Source organism: Scyliorhinus torazame, chromosome 1, assembly GCF_047496885.1.
Source record: "Scyliorhinus torazame isolate Kashiwa2021f chromosome 1, sScyTor2.1, whole genome shotgun sequence".
In the NCBI taxonomy this organism is placed as follows: Eukaryota; Metazoa; Chordata; class Chondrichthyes; order Carcharhiniformes; family Scyliorhinidae; genus Scyliorhinus; species Scyliorhinus torazame.
The window spans coordinates 246,171,764-246,196,901 of NC_092707.1; the positions used below are offsets into that span (position 1 = coordinate 246,171,764).

General features: G+C 47.0%; 2 non-coding genes and 2 pseudogenes across 2 annotated transcripts; all 4 read left to right on the top strand.

Annotated features, from left to right (window-relative positions):
- The first annotated feature begins 1,761 nt into the window (after positions 1–1,761).
- LOC140430531 (U5 spliceosomal RNA) lies at positions 1,762–1,885 on the top strand (annotated as a pseudogene).
- A 16,320-nt stretch (positions 1,886–18,205) lies between these two features.
- On the top strand, positions 18,206–18,309 carry LOC140430524 (U5 spliceosomal RNA; annotated as a pseudogene).
- A 5,349-nt stretch (positions 18,310–23,658) lies between these two features.
- LOC140430431 (U5 spliceosomal RNA) lies at positions 23,659–23,772 on the top strand. The gene has a single exon (XR_011949423.1). It is a non-coding gene; the product is annotated as a U5 spliceosomal RNA (small nuclear RNA).
- A 1,251-nt stretch (positions 23,773–25,023) lies between these two features.
- LOC140430521 (U5 spliceosomal RNA) lies at positions 25,024–25,138 on the top strand. Its single transcript, XR_011949444.1, has one exon. It is a non-coding gene; the product is annotated as a U5 spliceosomal RNA (small nuclear RNA).

Here is a 25,138-nt window from a genome sequence, read left to right on the forward strand (position 1 = left end):
GCAGTCTCAATCAATGGGTGGGAATCAGAAAAGTTCCAGATCAAATCTGGAGTCAGGCAGGGCTGCCGTCTCTCCTCGGCCCTGTTTGTGTGCTGCGTAGAACCTTTTGCCGAGTGCATGAGGAAGGATCCGAGTATAAGAGGAGTGACGATCCCAGGCAGCGGAGGCGTGCAAGTTAAGGCCTCCCTGTATATGGGCGACGTCGCCGTCTTCTGCTCGGATCCTGCATCTGTTCACAGGCTCTTGAATGTCTGTGACCTGTTTGAACTGGCCTCGGGAGCCAAGGTAAACCGCGGCAAGAACGAGGCCATGTTCTTTGGGAACTGGGCCGACCGGTCCTTTGTCCCCTTCATTGTCAGGTCAGTTTACCTGAGGATGCTGGGGATATGGTTCGGAGCGGCCGGGGCGTGCACCAAAAACTGGGAGGAGCACATCGCCAAAGAAAGACAGAAACTGGGCGGGTGGGAGCAACATTGCTGGCAAAACCCTGGTCATCAGGTGTGAGGTACTCTCGGTGTTACTGTATGTAGCGCAGGTCTGGCCCATTACCCGACCCTACGCCGCAGCAGTCACCCAGGCCATCTTCAAATTCATCTGGAGATCCAAGATGGACCATGTCCGAAGGGACACCATGTACAAACCTCTGTATAAGGGAGGGAAAAACGTACCCAACGTCTCCCTCATCCCGATGGCCACATTTGTGTGCAGCTGAATCAAGCTGTGTGTGGACCCCCGGTTTGCAAACACCAAGTGTCACTACATACTGAGGTTCTACCTGTCCCCGGTGTTCCGAAGGATGGGCTTGGCCTCATTGTCGCGGAACGCTCCAAGTAGTTGGACTGTGCCGTACCACCTGTCCCTCGTGGAAAAGTTTTTGAAGAAAAGCACCTTTGACCACAAGGCAATGAAGCAGTGGTCAGCATGTAATGTCCTCGAGGCCCTCAGGGAAACGCAGACTGTGGAGGACGTTGGATGGTTCCCTGAGCAGACTGTCAGGGCCATCTGGCAGAACGTCTCATCACTAGAACTTACAAACAAGCACCAAGACCTAGCTTGGCTGGTGGTGAAAAGGGCTCTCCCCGTCAGAGTCTTCATGTACACCCGAAGGCTCAGCGCCGTTGCACGCTGCACTCGGAGTGACTGTGGGGGAAATGAGACGGTCACCCACCTCCTTGTGGAATGTGCCTTTGCAAAGCAGGTCTGGAAAGAGCTGCAGTGGTATTTGTCAAGGTTCATCCCGAGCAGCTCTGTGACACAGGACTCTGTGCTCTACGGACTGTTTCCAGGGACGCACACCTAGACAAACATCAACTGCTGCTGGAAGGTCATCAACTCGGTGAAAGACGCTCTTTGGTCTGCCCGAAACTTGCTGATCTTCCAGTGCAAAGAGCTGTCCTCGACCGAGTGTTGCAGACTGGCACATTCCAAGGTCCAGGACTACGTGCTGAGGGACGCACTCAAGCTTGGCGCAGCTGCCGCCAATGCGCAATGGGGAAAGACCACTGTGTAAGGTCTTACCAGCAAATGTACACCGAGGGGTGGGTAACAGTGTAAACCCGCCCGGTCTGGGTCATTAACACTCCAATGTATAAAAGAAACATGACAATGTAAATATTTAAGAAGGAATTGTAACGTAATGAGCGACATGTGTGTAAGGTTATCAAAATTGAATGGAAGAAAGTCAAGGGAACGTGTAACTCTGATGGAAATGTACAGTCAAGACAATTCAAAATGTTCTGTAATGTTTATGATAGATTTTATGAATGAAGTATGTTTTTTGAAAAAAAATTTTAAAAAAAAATTTCTGCCTTTTACTAAAGGTTTCCGTGAAAAGGAACGTTCGTCGTTTTAATTAATTTTTTGATGCCTTGTTTTGGGTACGGCTGGTTTTAACATTTCTAAACAGACTTTCATCTTTCTCGCGTCAGTCTTGCATATGTTTACAGTGTTTTCCATAAGCAATTCTGGTTCCATTGAGAAAGCTCTTTGTGCTGGTGCGATAGGTGCGTTCTCTCTGTGCTGTAAGTAATAATAATCTTTATTGTCACAAGTAGGCTTACATTCACACTGCAATGAAATTCCTGTTTAAAGCCCCGATGTTTCCTTTAATTATTTGCACATGAAATCGGCAAGTAAAGTAATTTCAAGGATGGTTATCAGCCCTTCAGTGTCTATTGGCTGACAGGCCTTACTTAGAATTAGTGGCCTTTTCTCACTGTCCCAGGTTTGAGTGCTACCCTCGGCAGTAGTCATGGACCTTGGAATGTGGGTGGAACACAGGAGATTAAATTCATTTTTAGGATTTTGTACTTTTGGTGGGCCTTGTTTTAATTTCAAAAATAGAATTTCGAGCTTTTTCAGAGCAGCCTTTCAATATTGCCTTTTAGCTTGGGTAAATTAATTTGGTTCCATTGCGAAACCTTTTTCTGCTGGCTCTGTCTGCTGGAATGTATTTAAATATTGCAGGTAATTATTTACATTTCTATATGAAAGTTGAATCCTTTGAAGTATCTCAATGGGCATGTTGCACTCTGCAGTTCTTCAAACTTTTTTCATATTATCATGTGAGTGTCCCTTTAAGAAAGGTTTTTTTCTTATCACATGGCTTCAGAGATGTCATTTTGTTGGTGGAGCTGGGCTGTGGCTGTGAGGTGTTTGAGTTTCAGTTTGACTGTTTTCGGCAACAGCAGGAAAAATAATGTTTTTTCCTTATCTTTCTATGTTTTCATTTTAAAAGCTCTTCCAGTAAAACACATTGGTTGTGGTTAACTGCCTTGGTAACTTAAAAGATATAGTTTGCTTTCCGGAAGTAGTTTGAAACTGCTGGTTGAGATTGGATCAGCATCGCAGGGAAAGGACCAGTCCCATTCAAGAGAGAATGCAGTGTGCTTGGCCACACCCTTGAAAAAGAGTTTGGTTTCTTGGATTTTGTTATTGAATTGGAACAGTTGAGGGAGAATTCATGAAGTGTTACATACATAGATTACTGTAGCTGTGTGGTGTATTTATGTTATAGATATATTTGTGTTGACTACAGTCTCAGAATAAGCCTTGTTTTGATTAAATTGTCTCGGAAGTCTGCTGAATCACACCTGCAGCGAACGCTTTTGTGCTCATCGTAGCCAAATTCAACATAAAGGTTATAGGTCAGGTGAACTCCATAATACACTTTGGAGTTTCTAAGCCCTGGCCCATAACAAAATTGGAGGCTCATGGGATAAAAGTCTACCTTTCGTAATTGAGTTGGCTTAGTGAACTTATAGACAGTGAGGGGTGAGCATATTTGTGTTTGCATTTCAGGTGTTGTGTTCAAGTGTAAATAGGGAGTGTGTTGTGGACATTGGCTCTTTCAGAGGCTCAGAGGATTTGGGGGATGGAGAAGGTCACGCGCAGTACCTTACAAATGGAGACTAAAACAAGGATTTTAGAATTGGCAAAAACATTACAGTTAACATTGCCTATCAGTATATGGAAAGGAGAGGTAATTGTGGCAGTAGCTCAGCATTTAAACTTGCCTGAGACAGTCAGAATAATTGAAAATGGCAAGAATTCAATCACAGATAAAGCAGCTTGAACATGAAAAAGAATTAAAGCAGCTGAATTGGAAATGAGAGAAAAGAAGAGAGAGGAAAGGGAAAAGGAAAGAATAGCCCTAGCAGAACAGAAAGCAAGAGAAAGGGAGGAACAAAAAGCACAACAAATTGAACTGCTAGAGGTACAGATCAGGGAAAAAGAAAAGGAGAGAGAGGAAAAAGAAAAAGAGAGACACATTGAACTTCGGAAACTGGCCATAAAAAGTGAATGTCAGACAAAATTGTCGGAGGTAAAGAGAAAAGTGCAGTGCAGTCTGAGGATAGTGATGAGGATAGTGAGAAAGAGCAAGAGCTTTGTAATCGAAGGCTTGATGCAGATCTATTTAAATATGACAACACAATGCCAACTGAAATGGCCACAGGACATGTGGGTATTACCAATTCAAACAAAGTTGGTAGGTGAAAATCGCTTATTGTCACAAGTAGACCTCAATGAAGTTACTGTGAAAAGCCTCTAGTCGCCACATTCCGGCGCCTGTTTGGGGAGGCTGTTACGGGAATTGAACTGTGCTGCTGGCCTGCCTTGGTCTGCTTTCAAAGCCCGCGATTTAGCCCTGTGCTAAACAGCCCCAGCGTTTGCAGCACTATCAGAGGAGGTATCTGGGACGTATGAGGAGGTGAATAAATCCGTCTTAGGTGCATATGATCTACTGCCTGAAGCCTACAGACAAAGGTTTAGAAATTTAAGGAAAGAACCTGGGCAAACATACATGGAGTTGGAAGGATCAAACAGAGTAATTTTGATAGGTGGATAAGGGCTTTGAAAATAGACCAAACATATGTAGCGCTTACAGAAATGATCACTTTGGAGCGGTTTAAAAATTCAATTCCCGATGTAGTGAGAATTCATGTGGAAGAGCAGAGGGTTAAAACTGCGAGATTAGCAGCAGAAATGGCTGATGATTATGAATTAGTTCATAAATCAAAGTTTGGTTTCCGATATCAGTTTCAGCCTGTGAGGAATAGAGACTTTGGAAAAGAGAAATACTCAGGTGGTAAAGGTAAAGGAGATCTAATGGGAGATAATAAGGATAGTGTACTTCAGATTAAAATGGAAATCCAGGAGGGTGGAAGAGAAATGAAACGTTTCGGATGCTTTCACTGGAATAAACTAGGCCATGTAAAGTCAGTGTTGGTGGTTGAAGAAAAGCACTGGGAAGGCTGATGTGGTAAAACAGGATAAGCCAGTGGGGTTTGTTAAAGTGGTAAAGGAAAGCCCAAATGAAGCAAAGGAGGTGCTAAAGAATATAAGCTTGATCGACAGGCGATTGATAAGAATGTGCCAGATCTCTTTAAAGAATTTACTTGTGTGGGTAAACTTTACTCATGTGTACCAGGAGGAGTAGGTAAAGAAGTCCAAATTTTAAGAGATACGGGAGCTAGTCAATCTTTGATGGCAAGAGATGAGGAGTTATGTAGTTTTGGAGGAATACTGCCAGAAAAGGTAATATGTGAAATTCAGAGTGAGAAGAGTAGTGTTCCGTTATATAACGTGAGGTTGGAGAGTCCAGTGAAGAGTGGTGAAGTGGTAGAAGGAGTAATATAGAAACGATCTTGTCCAGAAATACAGTTTATCTTGGGTAATGATACAGCTGGATTGCAGGTGGGAGTGATGCCTACTGTGGTTGATAAGCCAGTGGAAAATCAAACAACTAAACAACTGAATTGTTGAAGAACGAATATCCTGGGATTGTTCCTGATTGTGTAGTAACCTGGTCGCAAAGTCACAGGTAAAGACAAGAGGAGAAATCAAAGAATGAAGATAAAGTTAAAGTTCAATTATCAGAAACGATTTTGATCAGATGGTTTGGAAAGAACATAGAAACTCGGCACAGACAGTGACCCAAACCGGGAATCGAATCTGGCACCCTGGATCTGTGAAGAAACTTAGCTACCGTGCCAACATCAAAGCAGCTGTGGCACCCCTGAAGGGCTCGATGGAGAGGGTGGAGAAATGTTTGGAGGTGCAGGGGTTGCACATCCGAGAGATTGAGAGGGTGATGTCAGATCACAGCGACCGAATGGTGGCGTTGGAGGCAGAGGTGGTGCTCTAAGGAGACAGTTGCAAGGTGTTGAGAACAAAGACCAGGGAGAAGTGCAACTGTGAATGGGAGGGGAACAAGGTCCAAATTTACCAGGACATTGGAGCTGTGCTGGCAAAACGGCGTGCAGGGTTCAACAGAGCCAAGGTGGTGCTGTATCGACGGTGGATGCGGTTTGGGGTGTACTACCCAGCGAAGTTTTGGATGACGTACGAAGGCCGGCAATACTATTTTGTCCCAGAGGCAGCCAATGACTTTATCAGGGAGCCTAAACTGGGGGAGAACTGAACTGAATAATTCTGAGAGACGGAGGTTCTGGCACGTTGAAGTAATTGGGAATACGGGTAGAGTGGGGGTTGGAAGGAGGGGGGAATTATTTTCCTCCAATGTGGAGGGGTTGGGTTGACAAAGGGTAGCAGGGGTGAAAACTTTGTCAGGGGATAGCTATCCCCATCCCCCCTCCTGCGGCATGATGATGTGTTTTTTCTTTTGGTTTGTTCTTGGGGAAGGTGACCTGTGGTTGAAGATGAGTCTTTGTTCAGATGGAGGGCGGGGGGGGGGGGGGGCGGTCAGCAGGGAGCCTTCTTCAGAGAACAGAGAGGTGAGGGCAGGGGGTCTGTAAGAGCAGCATTCGAGCAGGAATTGCCACGCTGGCGAGTAATGCTGGTGAACGGAAGTGAGGTGGGGGAGAAGGACGACAGAGGTGGCCGCAAGGGGGGAGGGGAGAAGTGAGGGTGATGTGGCAAGGCAAGGATGGAGAAGGATCATGGCAAGGGGCCAGCTTGGATGGGCCAGATACAGGGTGAAATTAACGGGGATCAAGCTGAAAAGTGAGGATGGCGGACGGTAGAGAGGAATGGAGCCATAAGCGCCCGGTAAGGCTGTTAACATGGAACGTGCGAGGACTCAATAGACCGGTCAAAATAACTTGGGTCTTTGCGCACCGTAGGAGCTTAAAAGTGGTACTTTTCTTTCTACAGGAGATGCATCTCCGCATGAAGGACCAAGTTAGGCTAAGGAAGGGGGGGTTGGTGGGTTAGGTTTTCCACTTGGTGTTTGATTCAAAGTCGCGGGGAGTGGCAATTTTGATGAGTAAGGAATTGAGCACGAAGGAAGCGAGGGACCCAGGTTGGAGATATTTGATTGTGAGAGGGGTATTAGGAGGGATGCTGGTGCTGTTGATAAATGTGTATGTACCGAATTGGGATGATGTAGGTTTTATGAGGGGGTGGCTGGTAGCAATCCCAGACTTGGCCATGCAACAGCTGATTATGGGAGGAGATTTTAATTGTGTCCTCGAGCCGACGGTGGATAGATCGAGCCCCAGATCAATGCGTAGGATACCTATAGCAAAGAAGCTGGGTGGATTTATGGAAATGATGGGTATGGTGGACCCGTGGTGCTTCAGGAACCACGGGGGAGGGGAGTATTCCTTTTTATCGCATGTGTACAGGGTGTATTCAAGAATCAACATTTAAAACATAAATTTAGAGTGCCCAATTTTTTTCCCAATTAAGGCGCAATTTAGCGTGACCAATCCACCTACCCTGCACATCTTTTGGGTTGTGGGAGTGAGACCCTGGCAGACAGTGGGAGAGTGTGCAAATTGCACGTGTACAGTGACCCAGGGCTGGGATCGATCCTGGGTCATCGGCACTGTGAGGCAGCAGTGTTAACCACTGAGAAGTGGTTAGAAGTCGAGAAATCGGGAATTCCAGTGGTGACCATGGAGCTAGTTATCGCACGTTTGGTGGCTCCCGCCTGTGGATGAATGCTAACATTGCATTTGCCTTCTTAGCTGCCGACTGAACCGGCACATTAACCTTAAGAGAATCGTTAACAAGGACTCTCAAGCCCCTTTGTGCTTCTGCTTTCCGAAGCATTTCCCCAGTTACAAAATAGCCTATGTCTAGATTCCTCCTTCCAAAGTGCATAACCTCACACTTTTCCACATTGCCCACTCTCCTACCTTGTCCAAGTCCTTCTGCAGCCCCCTTGCTTCCTCAATACTACCTGTCCTTCTACAGATCTTTGTATCATCTGCAAACTTAGCAACAGTGCCTTCAGTACCTTCTTCCAGATGATTAATGTATATTGTAAAAAGTTGTGGTCCCAGCACAGACCCCTGAGGCACAGCACTAGTCACTGGCTGCCATCCTGAAAAAGACCCCTTTATCCCCACTCTTTGCCTTCTGCCAGTCAGCCAATCCTCTATCCATGCCAGGATCTTACCCTTAACATCATGGGCTTTTAACTTATTTAACACTCTCCTATGCAGTACCTTGTCAAAGTCCTTCTGGAAATCTAAATAAATCACGTCCACTGATTCTCCTTTGTCTAACTTGCTTGTTACCTCCTCAAAGAACTCTAATAGATTTGTCAGACACGACCTCCCTTTGACAAAGCCGTGCCCTCCAGAAGACCCATTTGAGGGTACTCCAGGAGACGTATTTGAGGGTAGCAGACCAGGTTAGGCTGAGAAAGGGGTGGGTAGGGCAGCTGACGATGTCCAGGGCGCTGATCTCGCTGGTCTTGAAGTGGGAAAAGGACCCTTTACAGTGTGGGTCGTATAGGCCAATCTCGCTCCTCAACGTGGACGCGAAGCTGTTAGCGAAGGTGTTGGCTACCAGAATTGAGGACTGTGTTCCGGGGGTGATCCATGAGGACCAGACGGGTTTCGTGAAGGGAAGGTAGCTAAACACCAATGTGCGGGGGCTCTTAAATGTAATCATGATGCCTGCAGTGGAGGGGGAAGCGCAGATAGTGGCGGCTAGGGATGCGGAGAAGGCCTTCGATAGGGTGGAGTGGGGGTACCTGTGGGAAGTGTTGAGGAGGTTCAGGTTCAGGGAGGGGTTAGTTAGTTGGGTTAGGTTACTGTACGAAGCCCCGGTGGCGAGTGTGGCCACGAATCGGAGGAGGTCGGAATACTTTCGTCAGGACTGGGACGAGGCAGGGGTGCCCCCTATCCCCCCTGCTATTTGCTTTGGCAATTGAACCTTTGGCGATGGTGTCCAGGAACTGGAGGGGGCTGGTGCGGAGTGGGGGGGGGGGAGGAACACCGGGTATCGCTGTATGCAGACGACCTGTTACTGTACGTGGTGGACCCGGTTGGGGGGATGCCGGAGGTGATGCGGATCCTCAAGGAGTTTGGAGACTTTTCCGGGTATAAGCTCAATGTGGGGAAGAGTGAGCTATTCGTGGTACACCCAGGGGACCAGGGAAGGGGGATAGACGAGCTTCCACTGAGGAGGGCAGAAAGGAGTTTTTGGTACCGAGGAATCCAGGTGGCCAGGACCTGGGGGACCCGACACAAGCTCAACTTGACGAGGCTGGTGGAGCAGATGGAGGAGGAGTTTAAAAGGTGGAATATGCTGCCACTCTCCCTGGCGGGTAGGGTACAGTCGGTGAAGCTGACGGTGCTCCTGAGTTACCTTTTTATATTGCAGTGCCTCCCCATCCTGATCCCTAAGTCCTTTTTTAAGCGGGTCTGCGGGAACATCACAGGGCTGTATGGGCGGAAAAGACCCCGAGGGTGAGAAGGGTGTTTCTGGAATGGAGCAGTGGGCTAGAGTTGCCTAATCTGTGTGGGTACTACTGGGCTGCCAATGTGGCAATGATACGCAAGTGGGTAATGGAGGGGGAGGGGGCGGCGTGGAAGAGGCTGATGGCGTCCTGTGTGGGCACGAGCCTGAGAGCGCTGGTGACGGCATCGCTGCCGCTCCCGGCTACAAGGTACACCACGAGTCCAGTGGTGGCGGCGACCCTCAAACTTTGGGGGCTGTGGAGATGCCACAGGGGGGAGGCAGAGGCTTCGGTGTGGTCCCCGATCTGAGAGAACCATCGGTTTGTCCCGGGGAGAATGGATGGGGAGTTCCTGAGCTGGCACAGGGCAGGTATTAGAAAGATGAGGGACCTGTTTATAGATGGGACGTTTGCGAGCCTTGGGGCGTTGGAGGAAAAATTCGGGCTCCCCCCTGGAAATGCCTTCAGGTACATGCAGGTAAAGGCGTTTGTAAGACGGCAGGTGAGGGAATTTCCGCTGCTGCCAGCACGTAGAATCCAGGATAGGGTGCTCTCAGGGGTGTGGGTTGGAGAAGGCAAGGTCTCGGCGATCTATCAGGAGATGCCGCAGGAGGAGGAGGCCTCAGTGGAGGAGCTGAAAGGTAAATGGGAGGAGGAGCTGGGGGAGGAGATAGACGAGGGTACGTGGGTGGACGCCCTGGGTAGGGTAAATTCTTCCTCCTCTTGCGCCAGGCTTAGCCTGATACAATTTAATGTTCTGCACAGGGCGCACATGACGGGGTCAAGGCTGAATCATTTCTTTGGAGTGGTGGACAGGTGTGTGAGGTGTTCGGGAAGCCCAGGAAATCATGTCCACATGTTCTGGGTGTGCCCAGCGCTGGATGGGTTCTGGAGGGGCGTTGCGAGGACGGTGTCTAAGGTGGTAAACACCCGGGTTAAGCTGAGTTGGGGGCTCGCACTATTTGGGGTATTGGATGAGCCGGGAGTGCAGGAGGCGAAAGAGGCCGGTATTCTGGCCTTTGCACCCTGGTAGCCCGGCGGAGGATTCTGTTACAGTGGAAGGAGGCGAGGCCCCCAAGTGTGGAAGCCTGGATCAGCGACATGGCAGGTTTCATTAAATTGGAGAGGGTAAAATTTGCCTGAAGAGGATCTGTGCAAGGGTTCTTCAGGCAGTGCCAACTGTTCCTAGACTTCCTCGCGGAACGTTAGGAGGCAGGTGGTCAGCAGCAGCGTCCCAGGGGGTGGGGTGGGGGGAGGGGGGTACTTTGTGTTTACTACTGTGTTTATTATCGTTTAATGGGGGGCTTGTATATTGGGGGAATACGTGACATGACTATAAGATGGTTATTGATGTGTTCTTTGTTTTTTCTTATTTCTGTTAGTTAGTTGGGTTAGGTTACTGTACATGTTGAAAATATGTAAAATATTTGAATAAAAATATTTTTTTCAAAAAGACAAAGCCGTGTTGACTCAGTCCTATTTTACCATGCACTTCCAAGTGCTTCGCGATCGCATCTTTAATAACAGACTCTAAAATCTTACCAACGATCAAAGTCAGGCGAACCGGCCTTTAATTTCCCCGTCTTCTGCCAACCTCCCTTCTTAAATAGTGGTGTTACATTAGCCACCTTCCAGTCCTCTGCCTTCAGTTATTCCTGAAAGATCATCACTAATGCCTCCATAATTTCCTCAGCTATCTCTTTTAGGACCCTGGGGTATAGTCCATCTGGTCCAGGTGACTTATCCACCTTCAGACCTTTCACTGTCCCCAGAACCTTGTCCTTAGTAATGGTCACTGCACTCATCTCTGCCCCGTGGTTCTCCTGGAGCTCTGGCATCCCACTGGTGTCTTCCACCTTGAAGACTGATGCAACGTAATTTATTCAGTTCGTCTGCCATTTCTTTGTTTCCTATTATTACTTCTCCAGCCACATTCTTTATTGGTCGAATGTCTATTTTTGCCTTTCTCTTACCTTTTATATATTGAAAAAATCTCTTCCTATCTTCCTTTATATTACTAGCTAGCTTGCACTCATACTTCATCTTCTCCCCCCTTTTTGCTTTTTAATTGTCCTCTGCTCACTTTTAAAGGCTTCCCAATCCTCAGGTTTCCAACTAATCCTCGCTACTTTGTACGCTTTTCCTTAGCCTTTATGCTGTCCTTGACATCCCTCGTCAGCCATGGATGCCATGTCCTCCCCTTAGCATGTTTCCTCCTTGGGATGAATTTCTGTTGTGCCTCCCTAATAACCCCCAAAATTTCTACCATTGCTGTTCCACTGTCTTCCCTGCTAGGCTCCTTCTCCAATCAACTCTGGCCAGCTCCTCCCTTATGGCTTTGTAGTTACCCTTATTTAATTGTAATACTTTTACATCTGATTGCAGCTTCTGCCTCTCCAACTGCAGGGTAACTTCTATCATATTGTATTCACTGCTCCCTTAGGGTTCCTTCACCTTAAGTTCCCTAATCAAGTCTGCCTCATTTCACTTCACCAAATCCAGAATTGCCTGTTCCCTAGTAGGCTCTGTCACAAGCTGCTCCAAAAAATCCATCTCTTAGACATGCCACAAATTCTATTTCTTGGGATCCTCGACCAGCCTGATTTTCCCAGTCCCCCTGCATATCCCATGATTATTGTAATATTGCCTTTTTTACATGCCATTTTTATCTCCTGATTTATTTTCTGCCCCACATCCTGAGTACTGCGAGGGGGCCTGTACATAACTCCCATCAGGGTCTTTTTACCTTTGCAATTCCTCAACTCTACCCACAGAGATTCTATGCCTTCTGATCCTACATTGCTCCTTGCTATCGATTTAACATCACTCCTTACTAACAATGCAACCGCGCCCCCTTTGCCCATCTGCCTGTCCTTTCGATGGGACATATATCCTTGGATATTTAGATCCCAGCCCTGATCCCATTGCAGCCATGTCTCTGTGATGCTCACAACATCGTATTGGCCAATTCCAATGTGCGCAACAAGCTCATTTACCTTGTTCCGTATACTGCGCGCATTTCGGTACAAGACCCTCAATCCTGCATTCACCACCTCCCTTTTCACACTCTCCTCAGTCACTGTACCCTGTACTGTGGCCCTTTTTGATTTTTGACTATGGCTTCTCTGCCTTACACTTTCCCCCTAACTGCTTTTTGTTTCTGGGCCCGTTTTACTTCCCTGTGACTTCCTAGATTGGATCCCACCCCCCTGCCACATTAGTTTAAACCCTCCCCAACGGTTCTAGCAAACAACCCCCCTAGGACATTGGTTCCAGTCATGTTACTGTGAAATCTGTAATACCTGATTCCTTGGCAAGGGATATGGGTTAGTGTGGAATCCCGATATCCTGTTCCTTAGCGAAGGACATAAGTTAGTATGAAAACCATAATATCCTGTTTCTCAGTGAATGACGTAAGTCTGTAGAGACATGACGATGGAGGTAGCCTTCTCAGGAATGCACTTTTCTGTAAACTAACGTAACCGACAGGCAGAGGGATCTGCATGTACTGGTCCGCAGGTCACTAAACATGGCAACGCAGGTGGAGAAGTTAGCCAAGAAGGTATACGGCATGCTTGCCGTCATCGGCCGCGGCATTGGTATAAATTTGGCAAGTCTAGCTGCAGCTGTATAGAACCGTAGTGAGGCCACACTTGGAATTCTGCTCGCCACACAACTAGAAGGATGTGGAGGCTTTGGTGAGGGTACAGAAGAGGTTTACCAGTATGTTGCCTGGTCTGGACTGCAATAGCTATGAGGAAAGGTTGGACAAACTCGGATTGTTTTCACTGGAACGATGGAGGTTGCGGGACGACCTGATAGAAGTCTACAAAATTATGAGGGGTATGGATAGAGTGGATAGTTAGAAACTTTTTCCCAGGGTGGAAGAGTCAATTACTAGGGGGCATAGGTTTAAAGTGCGAGGGGGAAGGTTGAGAGGAGATGTGCGAGTGACATTTTTTACACAGAGGGTAATGGGTGCCTGGAACTCACTGCCGGAGGAGGTGGTGGAAGCAGGTACGATAGAGACGTTGAAGAGGCGTCTTGACAAATACATGAATAGGATGGAAATAGAAAATACGAAACCCGGAAGTACAGTTGGTTTTAGGTTAGACGGGCATCATGATCTGCGTAGGATTGGAGGGCCGAAGGGCCTGTACCTCTGCTGTACTGTTCTTTGTTCTTTGTATAAATATTGTGAAAATATGAATACAAATTCCTGAGAAACATCTTGTCAAGGCATTTTCTCTTTTGGTTTCAGATTCCACAGTAATTTGCTTTTATCTTGCCAAGACATTTTGAGTGCATTTAGAAGTGATTTATTTTGGAAGGAAGAATGAGGAGGGCCAATATAAATTAATCGGTTGTGTATTGTGATGAAAAATGTTAACTCTAGATGTTGCTGTGGCTCACTACATGAGAATTTGGGCTTCCTTTGCCCCCTTGTCATTGGAACAGGAGGAGGCCATTCAGCCCCTTAGGCCTATCCTATTATTTAATGAGATCATCGGCGAACTCCATATACTTGCCTTGGGGCCCATATCCCTTGAAACCTGTATTCAGCAAAAGTTTATGTATCTCAGGTTTAAAATGAACAACTGTTCTAGATTTGACCGCTGTTTGTGGGGGAGAGTTCCAAACCTCTAATGATAACTCCCTGAGCCATGATGTGGAGATGCCGGCGTTGGACTGGGGTGAGCACAGTAAGAAGTCTTACAACCAGGTTAAAGTCCAACAGGTTTGTTTCAAACTTCCTGAGCGGCAGAGTGCCCACAATCTGCAGCTCTCCTTTTTCGGGCAGTGGTCAGATAGGCCCCGCCCACTCATCTACATAAGTAGAATTCTGAGCAAAAGCTCAATAGTTACTTCACGTTCTGTAAACATTACCGGGTTGTAGTTAATTATTACAATTCATATCAATTAAATGGTTCAGTCGGATGCGGACGTTGAGTGGCAGTGTGTGAAGTCAGTGTGATGTTAAAGAGCTCCGTACGAGGTGGGTCGAGAGTGAGGTTGGTGTTAACGTCAATACATTGTAGTTTCTCTTCAAATCGTACGAATGTTAAAAGATATGTGTGGCGAAAAACTTTGTGTCGGGCTGTCTTATGGCAGTTTGGTCTTACTTTCTTTGACCCGCTTTTGCTGCTTTGTGACTGTGGTGAAGCATGTGAAGTGATGCTGTTATTTTAGTCTTCTTCCAGAGGTGTAGTTGTTTCCAAGTATCTTATGACTGAGCATCTGATTCCTTTTTTCACAATTATGGGGCCATTTAGCGTGGCTAATTCACCACCCTGCGCATCTTTAGATTGTGAAGGTGTTACCCACGCAAACACGGGAGAAGCTGACCCCAAATTTCACATCATCCTAAATTCCAGGGAGAAGCTGACCCCAAATTTCGCACCATCCTAAATTCCCTACAGTGCAGAACAAGTCCCAACCAACCCTTCATAAGACTACACCACCTCGGCCCTGTCCTATTCCTGCAACCCCATCCTAAAATATGTAATATGTTATAATTATATACCAATGCTTTGTGTTGAATGGAACTTAATGTAGCATTTGCAGATGATACAAAGTGAGTTGGAGGATGAGCTGTGAGGACGCTGCACAGATTCTTAAGTGGGATTTGGACAGGCGGAGTGAGTGGGCATATGCATGGCAGATGCAGTTAAATGTGAGGTGATCCACTTTGGTAGCAAAGATAAGAAGGCAGATTATTATTTGAATAGGTGTATTTTGAGAGAGGTTGAAATTCAGTGAGACCTTGGTGCTCTCGTGCATCAGTTGCTGAAATTAAGTGAATAGGTACAGCAGGCAGTAATGAAGACAAATGGTATGTTGGCCTTCGTAGTGAGAGGAGTTGAGCATAAGAATAGGGTGTTGTACTACAATTGTGTTGGGCATTGGTGAAACCACAGCTGAAGTATTGTGTGCAGTTTGGTGTCCTTATCTGAGGAAGGATGCTCTGGCTGTGGAGGGAGTGTGCCGAAGGTTTACCAGGCTGATTCCTGGGATGGCAGGACAGTCATATGATGAGAGGCTAAATCGATTAGGATCATATTCATTGGAGTTTGGAAGAGTGAGGGGAGATCTCATCGAAACTTATAAAATTCAAACAGAATTAGACAGGGTAGATTCAGAAAGAATGTTCCTGAGGATGGGACAGTCAGAACTAGGGTCACAGTTTGAGGATAAGGGGTAAACCTTTGAGGAGAAATACCTTCACCCAGAGAGTGGTGAATCTGTGAAATCACTACCACAAAAAGTAGTTGAGGTGAAAACATTGTGTAATTTCAAGAAGGCATTAAATATAGTTCTTGGATGTCACAGTGGTTAGCACAGCTGCATTATGGGTGCCGAGGACCTAGGTCTGATCCAGGACCTGGGTAACTGTCCATGTGGAGTTTCGCATTCTCCCCGTGTTTGCATGAGCCTCACCCCCACAACCCAAAATTACGTGAATTGTCCCTTAATTGTAAAAAGATAATTGGGTATTCTAAATAAAAAGATATAGCTCTTGGAGCTAAAGCGGTCCATGGATATGGCGGGATCAGGGTATTGAACCTGATGATCAGCCACGATCATAATGAATGGCGGGGCAGGCTCAATGGGCCGAATGGCCTCCTTCTATTTTCTATGTAAAAAAGGCGAATGCTGGGCAATCTCAGCAGGTCTGACAGCATCTGTGGAGAGAGGAGGGAGGTAACGTTTTGAGTCTGGATGACTTTATGTTAAAGCAGAAGAGTCAACCTGTTCTGGACAATTCTGTCCACTGGCAACCATGCAAATCGTAGTTTAAATTGCAATTTAGGATTGTTCCAACAGGAATAGCAGGGAAACGTTAGAAGGATTGAAACGTCTTCCAACTTCTGGTAACTACTGTATATAGTCCTAGACGAAACCCCATGGACCACGCCCGCATCCCCCCCACCCCCCCCCCCCCAGCAATAAGCAGCCACTACCTTCCCCCACCTCCACCCATCCCATCACCCATCCCACCTCCAAATTCTATCCAATTAACCTGGTCATTTAGCTTCTCACTGTCCTGACGAGAACCTTTAAATTTCAATGGGAATTGGATTGTGGCAGCTAGTGCCGTAAAAATAGGGGCGGTTTCCTCCTTCACTCATCGGATCTGAATTTCAATGCTAGACCTTAAGGATGCGTTGCACCACCTGGACCTCATTCAGCTTGAATGTTTGAGATACATTAAGAAAGAAACTAACATAAGTGATTTATTTTGGTTCATTTTGTAAATTGCAAATAGTGGAAATATTGCAGGGCCACTATGTCTCAGGTGTAACGTGTTTTTATGGTGTACAAGTCTCACGCCGACTGTCCCTCAGTACCGATGGTGCAGTCCGCCCATGTTTGCGTGGGTCTCGCCCCCACAACCCAAAAGAATGTACAGGATAGGTAGCTTGTCCACGCTAAATGGCTCCTTAATTTAAAAAATGAATTGGGTACTCTAAATTTATTTTTTAAAAGAAGTGGAAGCAGCCAAGGGCAGCACGGTGGTGCAGTGGTTGTCACTGCTGCCTCATGGCGCCGAGGTCCAAGGTTCGATGCCAGCTCTGGGTCACTATCCATGTGCAATTTGCACATTCTCCCCATGTTTGCGTGGGTTTCATCACCACACCCCAAAGATGTGCAGGCTAGGTGGATTGGCAACACTAAATTGCTCCTTAAGTGGAAAAAATGAATTGTATACTCGAAATTTATATGAAAAAAACTTCAGGCATGCGTGAAAGACCAGATGGAGAGTGGTCCGTCTTACCACCAGCGAACCGAGGTCTTTCACCCCAGTGACGATGTCAAATCAGATCAGTATTTCTCCCACTTTATTTTTCATTCAGATTCCCAACCTCTGCAGTACCTCTTGGGGTCCTAGGCATGCGGGTGATATGTCTCTCACCATCTGCTGCAATGCTCTGTATCTAAATATTGCCCGTAATTATTTACATTTGTGTATGAAAGTAAAATACTTTCTAGTATCTAAATGGGCATGTTGCACTCTGCAGTGCTTCAAAACTTTTACGCAGAGTGGTTTTACACGGCACCCAGCCCCTCAGTGTACAGTGGCTGGCACAGTGGCCTTTCCCATTGCACCTTGGCGGTGGCTGCCCCACGTTTCAGTGTCTCCCTCAGCACGTCATCCTCAACCTTGGAATGTGTCAGTCTGAAACTCTCGGTCGAGGACAATTCCTTGCACTGGAAAACCAACAACCTTCTGGTGAACCAAAGTGTGTCTTTCACCGAGTTGATCATCTCCCAGCAGCAGTTGAATGTGTGCCTTGGTGTGAATCCCTAGGAACAGCTTCGAAAGCATACAGTCCTGCATCGACAGGCTGCTCGGGCAGAACCTCGACAAATACCAACATATTCCTCTCCAGACATTCGTTCCAAAGGCACATTCCAGAAGGTGATGTGCAACCATCTCATCACTCTCGCCACCCCCCTGCCACTGCTTCGGTGGCAGCGTGCGGTGGCACTGAGACTATCAGCATGCGTGAACGATCAGATGGGGAGTGTCCATCTTACCACCAGCGAACCGAGGTCTTACACCCCAGCTGCCGAATCTGATCAGTATTTCTCTCACTTTATTTTTTATTTCAGATTCCCAACCTCTGCAGCACCTTGCTCTCCTCTTCTTCCAAAAGTTGGGGTTGCTGCCTACATGAGACTTTGGCTTTTTTCCTTACCTCATTTTCCATGGGAGGTTGTGTTAAAATCATTTCGAGAGCACAAAGAGATTGAGACAATGAGAACTTCCCGAGCGGCAGAGTGGCGACAAGTCGCAGCTCCCCTTCCGCGGAAGTGGTCAAATAGGCCCCGCCCACTTATTTACATACTTTGAATTCTATGCGGAGGCACAAGAGTCATTCCGCTTTGTGGAAACATTAACGGATTATAGTTAATCATTGACGTCTATAATAATTAAATTGTTCACTCTCCGATACTGGCGTTGATTGTCCGTGTGTTACGCTAGTGCGATGTTAAAGAGCTCGGTGCGCCCTGAGTAGTGAGTAAGGTTGGGATGAAAGTCAGTCCTCGGGTTTTTGTTCAATCTTTCGCCTTTTGCTGAAGATTTCCGTGGAGGGGAATACTCAAAGAGTTACATTAATTTTTGATGCTCTTATTTTAGTGGGGCTTGCTTCATTTCCAAAACTAGAATTTTCAGCTTTTTTGCTGTAGTCTTTCTGTTTCGTTTGGCTAAATCAATTTGTTTCGTTGCAAAATCCCTTTGTGCTGGTTTTCTTGGCGCGCGTGCTGTATCTCTCTTTCCGTCTGCTGTCATGCTCTGTATCTAAAAGTTGCCAGTTATTATTTACATTTGTATATGAAGGTAAAGTACTTTCATGTATCTAATGAACATGTTGCATTCTGCAGCGCTTCAGAACTTTTACGCAGAGTGGTTTTACACGGCTCCCAGCCCTTCAGTGTACATTGGCTGGCACAGTGGCCTTTCCCCATTGCACCTTGGCGGTGACTGCCCCACGTTTCAGTGTCTCCCCCAGCACGTCGTCCTCGACCTTGGAATGTGTCAGTCGGAAACTCGGTCGAGGACAATTCCTTGCGCTGGAAAACCAACAACCTTCTGGGGAACCAAAGTGTGTCTTTCACCGAGTTGATCATCTCCCAGCAGCAGTTCATGTGTGCCTCGGTTGCATCCCTAGGAACAGCTTCTGGAGCAACCACGACAAATACCAATACATCCCTCTCCAGACATTTTTTTCAAAGGCACATTCCACAAGGCGATGTGCAACCATCTCATCCCCCTCGCCACCCCCCAGCCGCAGCTTCGGGGGCAGCGTGCGGTGGCAATGAGACTTCAGGCAGGCCTGAAGGATCAGATGGGGACTGTCCATCTTACCACCAGCGAACCGAGGTCTTTCACCCCAGTGGTGCTGCCGAATCTGATCAGTATTTCTCCCACTTTATTTTTTTTCCAGATTCCCAACCTCTGCAGTACCTTGCTCTCCTCTTCTTCCAGACGTTGGGGTTGCTGAGTACACGAGACTTTGTCTTTTTTTCTTACCTCACTTTCCATGCGTTAAAATCATTTGGAGAGCACAAAGAGATTGAGAGAAGCAATGATCACCTCCTGAGCGGCAGAGTGGTGACAAGTCGCAGCTCCCCTTCCGCGGAAGTGGTCAGATAGGCGCCGCCCACTCATTTACATACTCTGAATTCTGCGAGGAGGCACAGGAGTCATTTCTCTTTCTGGAAACATTAACGGTTTGTAGTTAATCCTTAACGTTTATAACAATTAAATTGTTCACTCTCCTATACTGGCGTTGATTGACCATGTGTTAAGCTTTCTTAATCCTAATTATGTTTGCTCTAGAGTTGCCAGGTATCTTTCGATACCGCCGCAAGATTCAAACCCCAATACTGATCAAAGAGTCGGTACACCAATTAGTTAGTTCAAAGTCAATACTGTTTATTTACACACACAGTAATATCTACTCATGCACGAAATGCTACAGACTAAACTATCACTACTGCTAAAGCCTACACTTTGCTTCGGGCGCCCACTCAGTCAGAGGAACAATGGCCGTTGTTCGGCTCTGAGGCTGCTGGGGGTCGAAGTGGTGAATGGGAAACAGCTAAGGTCGTCCATCTGGTAGCGTGCATTGACCTTGGACTTACTTGCTTCTGGTGCAACTGGTGGACGGGTCTCTCCGCTGTGAGAGCTGAGTCCAAGAGAGCAATTCTCTCTTGGGGCCTTCTTCTTATACCCGAAGAGGCTTCACGCGCTTTTGGGCGGGCCTTGGACTTGGCCCCAAATAATTGTGCTGTATCTTGATCACTCGTATTGATCTTGACCAATAAAGGGGTGGGTGCCCTGATGGCTGGGCGTGTCCTAGGCGGCCATTGGCCTGCTTTGTTTTCTGCTTTCGGATTGGGGAACTGGTGCCACGAGGTCTGGGGCCAGATCAGTTACTTAAGTATCTTCCTTTGTTCCCGGATATGGGCCACCCATATGCAAATGGGCCTACAGTTTCAGTCTTGCCTGGGAGCTGCGGCTCCAATATGCAGACAGGCTCTGCGCCTGCTTGCTTTCTTAACATTGTCCATTTTTCCCTGCAATCTTTGCAAATGTCCATTTTGTATTCTGGAAGTGGCCATCCCAGATGGCTACACCACGTTTCAGTGTCTCCCTCCGAACTTAGTCCTCGACCTTGGAATGTGTCAGTCTGAAACTCTCATTCGAGGACAATTCCTTGCACTGGAAAACCAAAAACCTTCTGGCGAAACAAAACCTGTCTTTCACCGAGTTGATCATCTCCCAGCAGCAGTTCATGTGTGACTCGGTTGCATCCCCAGGAACAGCTTCTGGAACATACAGACATTTTTCCCGAAGGCACATTCCACGAGGCGATGTGCAACCATCTCATCCCCCTCGCCACCCCCCTGCCGCTGCTTCGGGAGCAGCGTGCGGTAGCAATGAGACTTCAGGCATGCGTGAAGGATCAGATGGGGACTGTCCATCTTACCACCAGCGAACCGAGGTCTTTCACCCCAGTGATGCTGCCGAATCTGATCAGTATTTCTCCCACTTTATTTTTTATTTCGGATTCCCAACCTCTGCAGTACCTTGCTCTCCTCTTCTTCCAGAAGTTGGGTTTGCTGTCTCCACGAGACTTTGGCTTTTTTCCTTACCTCATTTTCCATGCGAGGTTGCGTTAAAATCATTTCGAGAACACAAAGAGATTGAGACAATGATAACCCCCCCGAGCGGCAGAGTGGCGACAAGTCGCAGCTCCCCTTCCGCGGAAGTGGTCAGATAGGCCCCGCCCACTCATTTACATACTCTGAATTCTGTGCGGAGGCACAAGAGTCATTCCGCTTTGTGGAAACATTAACGGTTTGTAGTCAATCCTTAACGTTAATAAAATTACATTGTTCACTCTCAGATACTGGCGTTGATTGTCCTTGTGTTTAGCTAGTGCGATGTTAAAAAGCTCCGTGCGCCCTGGGTAGTGAGTAAGGTTGGTGTGAATGTTGTTGCATGTTCGTTTCACTACAGATCGTATGAATTTTTCGCCTTTTGTTAACGATTTCGGTGGCGATAAACACTGTAATTTTTTTTGATGGCCTTTTTTAGGTGGGGCTTGCTTTACTTTCAAAAATAGAATTTTCAGCTTTTTCGGTGCAGACTTTCAATTTTGTTTTTTTATTTGGCTGAATTAATTTGGGAAATTTGGCCAATTGGAGAAGTAACTGGCTATCACATAGATGGCCAGTTACTTCTCCAAGTACAAGACAGAGGGTGGTGCTGGATGGAGTATTTTCAGACTGGAGACCAGTTACCAGTGGTGTACCACAGGGATCACTGCTGAGTCCTCTGCTATTGGTGATTTTTATCAATGACTTGGAAGAGGGGGCTAAAGGGTGGATCAGTAAATTTGCTGATGACACCAAGATTGATGGAGTCGTGGATGAGGTGGAGGGCTATTGAAGGCTGCAAAGAGACATTGATAGGATGCAGAGCTGGGCCAAAAAATGGCAAATGGAGTTTAACCCAGATAAGTGCGAGGAGATTCATTTTGGTAGAAAAAAATTGAATGCAGATTACAGGGTCAACGGCAGGGTTCTGAGGAATTTGGAGGAGCAGAGAGATCTTGGGGTTCATGTCCAGAGATCTCTGAAGGTTGCCACTCAAGTGGATAGAGCCGTGAAGAAGGCCTATAGTGTGTTCGCGTTTATTAACAGGGGGCTTGAATTTAAGAGCCGTGGGGTTATGCTGAAACTGTACATGACCCTCGTGAGACCACATTTGGAGTATTGTGTGCAGCTCTGGTCACCTCACTATAGGAAGGATGTGGAAGCATTGGAAAGGGTGCAAAGAGATTCATCAGGATACTGCCTGGTTTGCAGGATAGGTCTTATGAGGAAAGGTTGAGGGAGCTAGGGCTTTTCTCTTTGGAGCGGAGGAGGATGAGAGGCAACTTAATAGAGGTTTATAAGATGATGAGGTGGATAGATAGAGTCGACGATCAGAGACTATTTCCTCGGGTGGATGTAGCTGTTACAAGGGGGCATGACTATAAGGTTCAGGGTGGGAGATATAGGAGGGATGTCCGAGGTAGGTTCTTTACTCAGAGAGTGGTTAGTGTGTGGAATGGATTGCCTGCTGTGATAGTGGAGTCGGACACTTTAGGAACTTTCAAGCGGTTATTGGATAGGCACATGGAGCACACCAGAATGACAGGGAGTGGGATAGCTTGATCTTGGTTTCGGACAATGCTCGGCACAACATCGAGGGCCGAAACGCCTGTTCTGTGCTGTACTGTTCTATGTTCTATTAATTTGGTTCATTGCGAAATCCTTTTGTGCTGGTTTTCTCAGTGGGCGTGCAGTCTCGCTCTCCGTCTGCTGCAATGCTCTGTATCTAAATGTTGCTGGGAATTATTTACATTTGTGTATGAAGGTAAAGTGCTTTCATGTATCTAATGGACATATTACACTCTGCAGCCCTTCAGAACTTTTACGTACAGTGGTTTTACACGGCTACCAGCCCCTCAGTGTACATTGGCTGGCACAGTGACCTTTCCCCATTGCACCTTGGATGTGCCAGCCCCACGTTTCAGTGTCTCTCTCGGCACATAGTCCTCGACCTTGGAATGTGTCAGTCTGCAACTCTCCGTCGAGGACAATTCCTTGCACTGGAAAACCAACAACCTTCTGGCGAACCAAAGCGTGTCTTTCACCGAGTTGATCATCTTCCAGCAGCAGTTCATGCGTGCCTCTGTTGCATCCCTAGGAACAGCTTCTGGAGCATATAGTCCTGCGTCTACAGGCTGCTCAGGTAGAATCTCGACAAATACCAATAAGTCCCTCTCCAGACATTTTTGCCAAAGGCACATTCCACAAGGCGATATGCAACCATCTCATCCACCTCGCCACCCCCCAGCCCCTACTTCGGGGGCAGCGTGCGGTGGCAATGGGACTTCAGGCATGCGTGGTGGATCAGATGAGGACTGTCCAACGTACCACCAGCGAACCGAGGCCTTTCACCACAGTGATGCTGCGGAATCTGATCGGTATTTCTCCCACTTTATTTTTTATTTCAGATTCCCAACTTCTGCAGTACTTTGCTCTCCTCTTCTTCCAGAAGTTGGCTTGCTGACTACACGAGACCTTGGCGTTTTCCCTTACCTCATTTCCCATGTGAGTTTGCGTTAACATCATTTGGAGAGAAGCAATGATAACCTCCCGAGCAGCAGAGTGGCCACAAGTTCGCAGCTCCCCTTCCGCGCAAGTGGTCAGAAAAGCACCGCCCACACATCTACATACCTCGAATTCTGTGCGGAGGCACAAGAGTCATTCCTCTTTCTGGAAACATTAACGGGTTGTAGTTCATAATTAACGTTTATAACAATTACATTGTTCACTTTCCGATACTGGCGTCGATTGTCCGTGTGTTCAGCTAGTGCGATGTTAAAGATCTCTGTGCGCCCTGGGTAGTGAGTAAAGTTGGCGTGAATGTCAGTGCATTCGTGTTTTTCTTCAGATCGTATAAATTGTTCGCCTTTTACTGAAGATTTCCGTGGAGAAAGACACTAAGAGTATTGATTAATTTTTGATGCCCTACTTTTGGTGGGGCTTCTATTAACTTCAAAAATAGAATTTCCAGATTTTTCTGTGCACCCTTTCAATTTTGTTTTTCTGTTTTTTTCACTTGGCTAAATTAATTTAATTCTTTGCGAAATTCCTTTGTGCTTGTTTTCTCGTTGCGCGTGCTGTATCTCTCCCTCCGTCTACTGTAATGCTCTGTGTCTAAATGTTGCCGGTAATTATTTACATTTTTATATGAAGGTAAAGTACTTTCATCTGTCCAATGAACATGTTGCACCCGGCAGCGCTTTGGAACTTTTACGCAGAGTAGTTTTACACGGCACCCAGCCCGTCAGTGTACAGTGGCTGGCACAGTGGCCTTTCCCATTGCACCTTGGCGTGACTGCCCCACGTTTCAGTGTCTCCCTCAGCACGTCGTCCTCGACCTTGGAATGTGTCAGTCTGAAACTCTCGGTCGAGGACAATTCCTTGCACTGGAAAACCAACAACCTTTGGGGAACCAAAGCGTGTCTTTCACCGAGTTGATCATCTCCCAGCAGCAGTTCATGTGTGCCTCGGTTGCGTCCCCAGGAACAGCTTCGGGAGCAAACAGTCCTGGGCGACACGCTGCTCGGGTAGAACCTCGACAAATACCAATACATCCCTCTCCAGGCATTTTTTTCAAAGGCACATTCCACAAGGCGATGTGCAACCATCTCATCCATCTTGCCACCCCCCTGCTGCTGCTTCGGGGGAAGCGTGCGGTGGCAATGAGCCTACACTTCAGGCATGCGTGTAGGATCAGGAGGGGACTGTCCATCTTACCACCAACGAACCGGGGCCTTTCATCCCAGTGATGCTGCCGAATCTGATCAGTATTTCTCCCACTTTATTTTTTATTTCAGATTCCCAACCTCTGCAGTACCTTGCTCTCTTCTTCTTCCAGAAGTTGGGGGTGCTGACTACACGAGACTTTTGCTTCTTCCCTTACCTCATTTTACATGGGAGGTTGCGAGAAAATCATTTGGAGAGCACAAGTCCACAAGTCCACAGCTCCCCTTCCGTGGAAGTGGTTAGATAGGCACCGCCCAGTCATCTACATAACTTGAATCCTGTTCGGACGTAGAAGAGGCATCCCTCTTTCTGCAAACATTAACGGTTTGTAGTTAAATATTTAAATTTATATCAATCAACGTGTTCTCTCTCCGATACGGGCGTTAATTGTCCGTCTGTTAAGCTAGTGCGATATTAAAGAGCTCCGTGCGCCCTGGGTACTGAGTGAGGTTGGTATGCATGCCAATACACTCCGATTTGTCTTCAGGTAGTATGCATTTTTCGCCTTTTACTAAAGGTTTTTGTGGAACGGAGCGTTCGGCGTTTTAATTAATTTTTTGACGCCTTGCTTTCGGTACGGTT